The sequence below is a fragment of the Vigna unguiculata genome, chromosome 3 (genome assembly GCF_037176805.1).
Source record: "Vigna unguiculata cultivar grain cowpea cultivar isolate G323 ecotype 2 chromosome 3, ASM3717680v1, whole genome shotgun sequence".
NCBI classification, from domain to species: Eukaryota; Viridiplantae; Streptophyta; class Magnoliopsida; order Fabales; family Fabaceae; genus Vigna; species Vigna unguiculata.
The window spans coordinates 26,682,597-26,693,174 of record NC_140794.1 but is presented as its reverse complement, the minus strand read 5'-3'; the positions used below and the strand labels follow the sequence as shown (position 1 = coordinate 26,693,174).

General features: G+C 31.3%; 1 long non-coding RNA gene across 3 annotated transcripts; it reads left to right on the top strand.

Moving 5' to 3' along the window:
* Window positions 1–2,842: 2,842 nt before the first annotated feature.
* Window positions 2,843–7,814, top strand: LOC146887652 (uncharacterized). Of its 3 annotated transcripts, none has more exons than XR_014993661.1 (7): window positions 2,843–2,991; window positions 3,096–3,228; window positions 4,418–4,750; window positions 5,094–5,429; window positions 5,536–6,299; window positions 7,216–7,294; window positions 7,370–7,814. It is a non-coding gene; the product is annotated as an uncharacterized LOC146887652 (long non-coding RNA). The 3 variants fall into 3 exon arrangements; XR_014993662.1 differs by adding an exon at window positions 7,094–7,132 and having other exon boundaries at window positions 4,418–5,429; XR_014993660.1 differs by having other exon boundaries at window positions 4,418–5,429.
* The last annotated feature ends 2,764 nt before the right edge of the window (window positions 7,815–10,578 follow it).

Here is a 10,578-nt window from a genome sequence, read left to right as displayed (position 1 = left end):
GCCTATAACAATGAGTTTTAAGGTACAACAATGAATCTTTTTTTGAATTTAGGCATCATTAGCAGGTACTTGTTGTTTCCATTAAGAACAACATTACTGTGTGACTTTGTTTCTTGCACAAACCTCCCCCTAACCATCTCAAACAAGTAATAGATTGTTAAGAACCTCAATGTTATGAACTTTCTTATATAATTGTATCTTAAAAAATTACCTTTTTCATAGTTCAATCGTTGTTCCTGCTTGTATCATGAGTAGTTGACGAACGGTAACAATTTCATTATATCAAATACTTATCAACAATTTTCACTTTTCTGCCTCGGTTACCTTCAAAACCGAAGTAGTAAGGACTAAATATACATCAGTTTAACCGAGACAGAAAGGTAACCATTTTTTATCTCGACTAGATATATCTCAGATCTTAAATCAAAGTCAAATGACTAAAATAACTGCAGCCGAAATCCTTTTCTGCCATGAGAGTTTTATTATACGATTCAATATTTTTTATATATTATTATATAATTCAGATATAAGATGTAAAAAGGCATAACAAAAAATCTTAATCATTTCCATTTTGTTACAAAATGTTACATAGATAATTTATGTTACAAATGTTTATTTTTGTATTATAATGTATCTATCAAATCTTATTTATAGAGTTACAACATGGCAGTGAATACTTTTGAAAATAAACCAATTTCCACCTATTGCTATTTTTTTCTTTCGATTGCTTCATATTACATGTTTTTTTTTTCTTTTTTTCAACCTCTTGCGTTAAGTGTTCCCCCAAATATTTTATTTATAACTTTTTCTTCAATTATTATTTATTGGGATCATTTCATCCAAATCACTTATTCAAGAATCTTGAGATTGATTTTCATGTCAAGATGAATTACTACATTTAAAATCTGAAGACAATTTTTTTTCTAATCATAAATAGTAGTACAGCTTCTTTTGAATTTTATAAAATAATGAGTATATGGGAGACCTACAGTTTTACAACTTCTACAATAAATTTTTTCATGTTTTAATACTCTACTAAGATGAATAAAAACAATTTCCATACCATAACGAATGATAGAAATAATAATTATGTGAATTGACCGTAATATATTGAAATTACTTGATAATGATTTTTAATCAATAATTTTCGGTTAAAAGAGTTGAAAAAAATATAATATAAAATTCGTTAAATTATGAAAGTCTTAAAATTTTCAGAAACACTCCGGGGCTGAGATTATAGGACTTTCCATAAATCACGAATATATATTATAAGGATCACAATTCTTACCTATCTTTCTTCTGAATTTTTCTGATCCAATTAAGCATTTAGCATGAAACACGTGCCATCGAGCAGTCCAAGCAAACTCAAAGCATGAACCATCGTCCTCTCAATCTGAAAATAGTGAAAGACAGAACGGTTCAGTCGAAAAAGAAGTTAGTACAATTAATCAGAAAATTAAAAAGTTATGAAAAAAGTTTTATATGAATTTTCAGTAAAATAATTTTTATATTCTTAAAACTTATTTTTATTAAAATATATCGTATTATTTGTCGTGTGAGCTGAGGTTGATCATATAGGTTAGAATATCTAATCCAAAATATCTAACTTTATAATTTGTATTATATGCCTAATCGTTAATTTCAGTATTAACTACATAATATTCAAAATAGGTAATCTGGTATATAATATATATTAATCTAGGAAAAGACATGAATATAAAATAAGCCATGTACAAAACTTACAATTACTAAAATCTTTGAAACCTTTCACTATTTTAATTAATAAATCCCCATCCTTCAAAGGTGTCTTTAAACTTACAACTTCATTTGCTCCTACCGAATATGTGATCATCACAAAAGAAAAATACAAGCCACACAAGAAAACACCAAGTGGACAAAAAAGGGTAAGCTAGTCTATAAAAGAAATATTCATACATATAAATCATGTCAAATACCTACAAACATGGTATAAAACATATATATGTCTATAATCACACAAACAGTTACCACAAAACTCAATTATTTGGATACATGCACTTGACATCAGACTCATTGGTTCTGTGCACCTATAATGGTTCCTAAACTCTGTAGAGTTTGGCCTTAAAAGGTTATCACTCAACGACACACAAGGTAAATCTCCTTCACACATAGGACCAAACAAGTCCAATGACTAAAACCTCCTTCTTCTCTTCACAATATAACCTACTGTCTCTACTTGAGTGTGAGTAGTTATTAGAGAAATGATACCTCCATATTGTATTCTTACACTACGCCAAAATTGTCAATAGACAACATTTTTTTTGCTAATAGATAGCGTTTTTTAAGCGCTATCTATTGGAGCGGTATCTATTAATAGATAGCGTTTGTAAAAAAGCGCTATCTAATGACACCTTATAAATAGCGCTTGACTAAACAAATGTTATCTATGTATTTTCAAAAAGACGGCACTTTTTACATGAAATGTTATCTATGTATTCTTCGAAATACAATAATATATAGACAACATTTGGAGACACAAGCGCTTTCTATTTATTTTTCATCAATAAATAGCGTTTTCTCAAATAAATGTTGTGTATTTATTCAATTATCACTAGTACAAAATTACCTTTTTATACCTACATATTATACCTGTTAAAATCCATCAAGTATAGAAGGAGGAGACAATCATAATAATTTTGTAAATAATATGAATTCTTTTATAGCTATTGAGCCTAAAATAGATATAGAAAGTGATTTAGTAGTATTTTTGTATTATTGGAGAATAATTTCTATTCCTGTTCCACGGTATAATAGGTATAGAATATTGAATCTTTTCTCAAACTCTTCGCGCGCTTCGCACTCCATTCGCTTCTCCAGACTCTGTGCCCTTTTTTTTTTCCTTCTCTATTTACTCACCATATCGGGGTCTCATCGTGTTCGTACGTCGCCGCTGAGTTCTCGTTGCATTTATCCTTCGTCGTTCTCCGTTCAAATGTTCAAATGGTAGATTAAGTGAGTTCATCTTATTTTCAAAATTCAATTTGAATACCTGATTGATCCTTCATCCTTTGGTTTATGCATCTTAAGAGGTTCTTTCGTTTTCGTCTTTGGTTCAGATTTATAGTTTAGCTGAGATTTTCGGAATCGTGTGCATTGTTTATGCGTCTTCAAGGTGCTTTCGTTTCCTCGCGGGAGCGATTTTGGCGTTGCTTATGACGCATGGAGGTGAAGACGCAGTTGATGACATAGGTGCGCGACAATTTCTATCTACTTTGCTTTTTATTTCCTTTTGTTAACTCTGATACATCATGGAGTTCCAATTTTTGGCAGCGCACTTATGGAAGCTAAAATTCTTTTAGACGATAGGAAAGAAGTTAATCATAACTTATGACCACATTGCTACATTGCTAAGAGAGGGAAATACAAGAATATTGCAGGAAGAGAAAAGTGAATTCATAGTTGTATTTTTCTTAAAATTCTCCTCAATCTAATGTGTAATAGTGGATTTTTCTCTGTTTTACTGATTTACATAACTTTTTCAAAGAGCACTTTCTGAATGTGAGAGTTTATGGTCTCTAGATCACAATATGCTCTGTAGTAGAAGCCCCTGGCCATTGTGAGGAATGAATCTGAAGAATTTCGGAGCACCAATTGCACAAGTTCTAGCATGTCTGATTCTATTTGAGGGGTAGTCATGCATGTTATCCTCTTGTCTCTGCCACTATCATGTGCCTGACAATGATTACAGAAGTAGGAAAATTCAGGGTCTGGAATCTAATCTAAGCATAAAGATTATTCTTAATTTAAAGATACTCAAGCAGATCTTATGTACCAAGGAGGCAAGAATTTTAATTTTTTGGTTTGAATATGTTTTTATTCTTAAAAATATGTTTATGTTAGAATTCATTTATTAAGAATAGCATTTTAATTCATCATGAAAGGAAGTATAATCTTAATCGTTGAAAAATGTTTAGATCTGAATTTTAGGTATTGGTATTATTTTCTTAATTCAACATCTTAAAATATTATTCAGTGTTAAATGGTAGGCTGGTGCTAACATATATTCATCCATGATTTGGTAAATGCATATTGTTTGCTATTTTGTTGTTACAGAACAGAACAAACTATTATTTTTTGCTATTATCTTTTAATGATTTTTAGACTAGACTAACCACAACAACCAGATTAATTTATTCTCCAATTCTAATAATGTAATTAAAGAAATTATCTTATGTGTTACTTGAAGATTGTTGATTTTGAAATTAGTACTACAACTAATGAATGTATATTGGAAAACAGGATGAGGAATGTAGCAATTGTAGCTCTCTGGCCAACGCTTTAAGTGATGACAATTCATATATTATTTGTTTCTATCAGAGAATTACTTTTTTCTATCATTTATTTCTAATTTCATTTGTACTTAATTTTTGTGTACAAGGTTTCTAAGGAAGCTGGTTTTGGGAGGAGCTTATTTGAAAGATTGAGTTCGTTAGGTTACTAAAAGTCTCTCCTAAACGTGCAGCACAGGATGCACCCGGAAATAAGTTCTTTCCCAATTTCTCATTTCTATTGCAACAAAATTCAGGATGCACCAAATGTGGAAAACATGACTATGGAAGACATACCTCCCAGGACCAATGTTTGGTCCTTGGTCCTTATTCCTTTATAAATGTAGTTGGAGGTAAAGAAAAATTTGATGATGAAGGAAGGAGCTACAAAAATTTAATAGAGGTCGCAGTTGTCATGACAATACTGAACAATATGCACAAGGGTTTGTCTTCTATTAATACCTTCGACAATAATTTCTAAGATCTTTTTATTGCCTTTTTATTATTCTTTTTGTCTTTGGTGCTAGACCTTAGATGGCAATGCAATAACCCGTCCTTTTAGAAAAAACATCTTCTATATTTTAGTTTGCATTTCTTTATTTGACAGAAGTTCTGAATTAAGGATTTAGATGGTTTATTCCATCGTTATATTTGATTACCGGTTTCTAACTACGAAATTATACTTGTCCTGGTAGTATTAACTAAAATTAATAATTTGATTCACCTTAGTGTGAAAAGATTAACTTTATTATTTTCACTTGTATATTCACTGATTCATGTAAACAGAAACAGAAAACAGAAAGACAGTGCTTTTACAATCCATGCTATCTGAATTTGAATAAAGGGCTACCTTTTCTTTGAAGCAACATGGCTGACATCAAAACATGAATTCAACATCGGTATTGTGACTCCCTATGCTGGCCAAGTTGCTGCAATTCAAGAGAAACTTGGAAAGATTTATGAAAGTGATGATAGATTTAATGTCGTTGTGAGTTCTGTTGATGGTTTTCAAGGAGGGGAGAAGGATAATATCATGTTATCAACTATAAGAACAAGCAGTAGATCATCTCTTGAGTTCATTTCCTCTCCGCAAAGGACTAATGTTGCTCTTACAAGGGCTAGGTACATCTTCTACTATTAACTTTTCTATTTATTGCGGTCTAAATTACTTGTTTCTTATAGGGTATCTTATTAACTGAAAAACTGCATTTGGTTTGATATCTTGCAGGCACTGCTTGTGGATTTTGGGAAATGAACGGGCGATTACAAACAATGAAAATGTTTGGAAGGCTACGGTGCTTGATGCCAAGAACCGTAAGTGCTTCTTTAACGCTGACCAAGACGTGGAAATGGCGAAAGCTATATTGGATTCCAAGAAAAAGGCATATCAGTTTGATGATTTGCTTGATACAAATAGTGTCCTGTTCAGGAGCAAATTATGGAAGGTATATTATCCTGGACTTATTTTTTATACTCGTTCTTTTATTATCTTCTGATTGTTCACTAATACTTCTACAGTTCTCACATTTTTCTTCTTGGATTGCACTGGTAATGAGTTGTTAGCAACTTATCCAATGTTTATTTTCATAATTATATCTTACTGCACAAAAGCATTTCCTGAAGTAATCAATGTTTGATATTTGATAACTCATTAAAAGATTGTTGAAATAAATCCCTGTTATTTAGTCCAAGTTGGAATTGCTGCCAATGTACGTATCTGCAAGTTTATTTTAGTGATTCATGAGGTCATTCAAACGGCTAAAATCTGAAGTGACTAAGAGAATAGGGTTATCAACCTTCTTGAAAGGCTTTCCGATGGATGGAGGCCCAAATGGATTAATGTGGATTTGTGTTGTGAAACATCAGCTCAGATTTTGAAGAAGTTTAAGGTTGAAAATAACTATGTTATTTGTTCAAGAGAAATAGTCAAAGGTTCAAGATATATTCAGGTTTTGAAGATACGGGGAAGGTGGATTCGGCCCAGTTTACAAGGTAGTAATGATTTGGAGTTTTGGATATAGATTTCTTATTTTTACTAACTTCTATTTATTGTAAACTTCTATTTAATGTGCACGCATCTCAAAACACATGTAAGAAAATTAAATAAACAACGTACCTTTTGTTATTATTTGAATTCAGTCCTGATTTTTCTTTCCTTGAGCGGTGGCATGTGAAACAAACTTTGTGAGGCTGTAACAACTAAAGTCATTTCGATAAAAGTGTTTTTCTCGGTTTAAGCTTTTTTTCTTCTCCTAAAACCTTGCTGAGGCAAACAACTTATTGTTGATAAAGGAAGTGGTGTTACTGAGTCAGTTTGCAAGTATGTGAATAAAATGGGTGTTTACTTGGAATAGAAATTATGGTTAATTAATGCAGCATTTTGGTTTTGGCAAGGCCTGATATCTGGCTGAATCGTATGTTTGAATTAAAGTGTAAAGATGTATATGCATGCAGCAGAGAGAGGTCACATGGGGATGATGATGTGTGTGTTTCTGTTTTTATTTGGTGTATTTATTGTGGGAATTGAGATTGATACATGTTCCCCACTTTAGCAAGTTTGTTTACTTTATTTAGGGTGCTTCGATGTATGCAAAGTGTAGTGATAGTATTTTGTATAGCTAATTGCTATATATTGTTTGTAGGTTCTGCCACTGAAAACAACTACAGAGACATTTCATCGTATAATTAATCTATTCTTGAAAATATTCATACTGTAAAATTTGATTGTTTTCTTAACTGGCTTATTTTTGAATATTCAAGGTTTCTGATCAATCTTGTGATTTTAGGTCTGCTGCTTACAGATACTTGCATTTCACCTTCAGAAAGTAAACAAACATACTTGCATTTCACCAAATTTTGTGTGTTTATCAAAACCCATTTTCAATTAGCTCTGCATTCCCTCTTGCAGCTTCAATCCAACTGATTCATATATCTGGTTTGAATTGTATGGACCACCATCAGATCGGGATGTTAATCTAATCGGTAATGTAAGTGTATATTTTTAACTTTTAGACTTTTAGCTTTAATATGTAGTTATATTTATTCATAAAATTTATCATCAGATCGGGATATGAAAGTGCTCCTTGTAAATTATAAGGACTACACACTGAAGTTTTGAGAGTAGCAGAGTGTGACTCTTGCAGCATAAAATGAAAGTAGAGACATGCAAGGATTACACAATAATCGTAAACTTTGTGGCCAAATTATGCGTGCAATGGGTTAGGTGGCATGATGTCTGTTGCTATATTTAAGCATGAAGGGAATATAGTTTTAAAGAACACTCTTAATTGCAAATATGTACTATCTCTAATAGAAATTTAATAGTTGTGATCAATCATTTTTCTTTTTTTCCTTGATTATTGTTTTTTGATCATAGGTTGTACTATATGAAGTGAAGATGAGCTCAAATAGACTTTAAATAAACTCTTCCTAACTGATATTAATTTGATCATGGCTTAGGAATGTGAGTTCATGATTGTGGCTTGAATATAATGAAATTTAGCATGTGTGGTGTTGCAATTTGTGTTATCAATAAACTTAGAAAGATTCCCTTTACTTTCCTTTCACCGCACACCATAAACCCTTTTCTTTTTAATTTGTTTCTTGTCAGGGTCAGTGTAATAAAATCTTTAGAACTGATAATTGAAATGCCCTATTTTGTATAATGATGTAGTGATGTAGTCAAATGATGTTAGGTGTTTTATGACTTATATAGTAATTCGTTTTGGAGTAGTATTATATTTCATATAAACATTAGATTCTATTTCATGTAAATATTAGATCGAATGAGATTTGTTTTCTGGATGTTTTGGGTAATTATATACAGGTTTGGTATGTGGTAGGAAGCATAAACGAATTTTTCATAAAAAAATAATAATCACTTTTTATACCGGTTGAGGTCATACTTGGTGTAAAATGTGTAATTTTTTATACCGGTTGGAACTATAATCGGTATAGTAAGTCATTTTTTTCTTACACAACCTTCCATTTCCAAGCGGACTTTCTATACCGGTTTTAGAAAATGGTATAAAAAATATTTTTTTTATACCTGTCATGGAACCCATGTAGAAAGATCAAATCTTCTATACCGCCTACATCTATGCCGATAATAGAACCGGTATAAAAAGTCTTTTTTAACCGGTATAAAAAGCCAATTTTACACTAGTGTATATTTTTTTATAATTTATTTAATTTTTTGTTCATTCTTTATTTTTGAGTGTTATCTCCGTAGAAAATATTTGACAACTATAATCGGTCTTTGAATACCTCTCACATTAAATTCAATTTATTATGATAGATATTCCCAGACCTTACATAAAAAGTGAATATTTTTTGTTTCAGTTTTCCTTCATTCATAATATGATTACCTGAATATAACAATGTATAATTCTCAAATAAAATATTTCATTGACTTACTTTATCCAATAAACATTATTTAAAAAAGACTTACTATATCAAATTGTATATATAAAGATTCCTACAACTTTAAAATTTATTCATACATTTAAAAAAGAAAACTAAACATTGTACATATCTCAGGACGAACCAACCACCTAAGGTTGGGATAAACAATCCTTGTTCTTAACACTAGAACCGTGCATAGCCTTGCTGCAATTTGCACAATGTTGCCATGATAATGGAAGTTTGGAAAAAGCATACGCTACCATCACACTTCAGAGACTCGAGCAACATTTGGCAAATGCAACAGCAGTGATCCCATACTTTGGTGCTGGCAATGAGACTAGAGAAGACTGGTGTTCCTGCAGGGTTTGCGAGAGAAATGAAATTGTACAGTGCACCAAAGTTTTTTAGACCAAACAACTCTGAAGCAGTGGCTGGAACAATTGCCCAATGAGCCCCGTAACCAAGTCCACACAGTAAAGTGCCAAACATACATTGACCCTGGCCATCCAATACCAATGAAAAGTTGCCCAACAGTCATAATAAGTTGAAATACAACTAATGCAAATGGTCTTGGATATGCACAATCTCTGTTGTAGAGTAATGTTTGCAGAGACAGAACACAAAAATAGAATCTCACCATTCAGAAAAAATTAGAAACAATGAGTATACATGTGGAAAATGTAACATTAGGATAGGACTTGAAGATCTACTTACCAATACCTGGATGACATTGGAGTCCAAGTTAGAGCTACCTCAGAATTACATCAAAAAGCAAGATTATATGATGTACACCAAAAAAGATTAACACTTAATGTAGACAAAAAAATTACATTAACACACATTACAAATTAGGTTAATTATATGATGTAATAAGAAAATAATAATAATAAATATAGCCAAAATTAAAATGTACGTGAATTATTATTCATCTACACTTGGTAATGATTTAAGTCGATGATAAATAACTGGTAAATAGACAAAAAATAATTCTTGAGATAGGACTAATATTAATTATAAAATTTGGATTTAATCTTAACAAAATTTTTCAAAATCAATTTATAAAATATAGATTGAATGTGAATGTTAATAAAACTTTATGAATATATATATATATATATATATATATATATATATATATATATATATATATATATATCATTTGGGATTCTTGTTAAGAGTCTCGTTTCGAATCATGATTTCCATCTATTGAAACATGAAATATTGTTTAAAGATATATATTGACGTATAACAACCAGTTAATTTGTACAGTATATTCGATATCTTTATTTTCTTGTGAAATTCAAAACTATACATATATCAATAAGAATTATCACTTTATTTACACTAAGAAAATACTTCATAAATGATACAAAAATATATAGTGTAGGTGAATGCAAAGAAGTCAATGCATACACTAAACTTACCACCATATAGACTTTCTCCTTGAAATTCTGGCAACCACATCATATAGTCTCCTTGAAATCATTCATTCATATAGGCCTCACTCGTCCAACAACTAGATAACTCACCCTATGAGTGAATCATTGGAACTCACAGAGGTAAATTCCTCCAAAATTCGCCCAACGAGTGTATTCTAGACCAACGACTATAAAGTCAATAAGTTTTGTGACTTTAGATTCGCCCAACGAGCATATACTCGACCAACAATTACCAATTCAGAAACTCCCTGACTTTGGGTTCGCTCAACGAGAATATTCTGGCTTAGTAACTACCAAGTCAGAAACTCCATGACTTTGGATTCGCTCAGCAAACACCCACTTGACCAATGAGTCTGCATAATTCTACAAAACCTGATTTTGCATAATTATGTCATTCCAGTCCAAAGCCATCATAAATGCAAGAAACA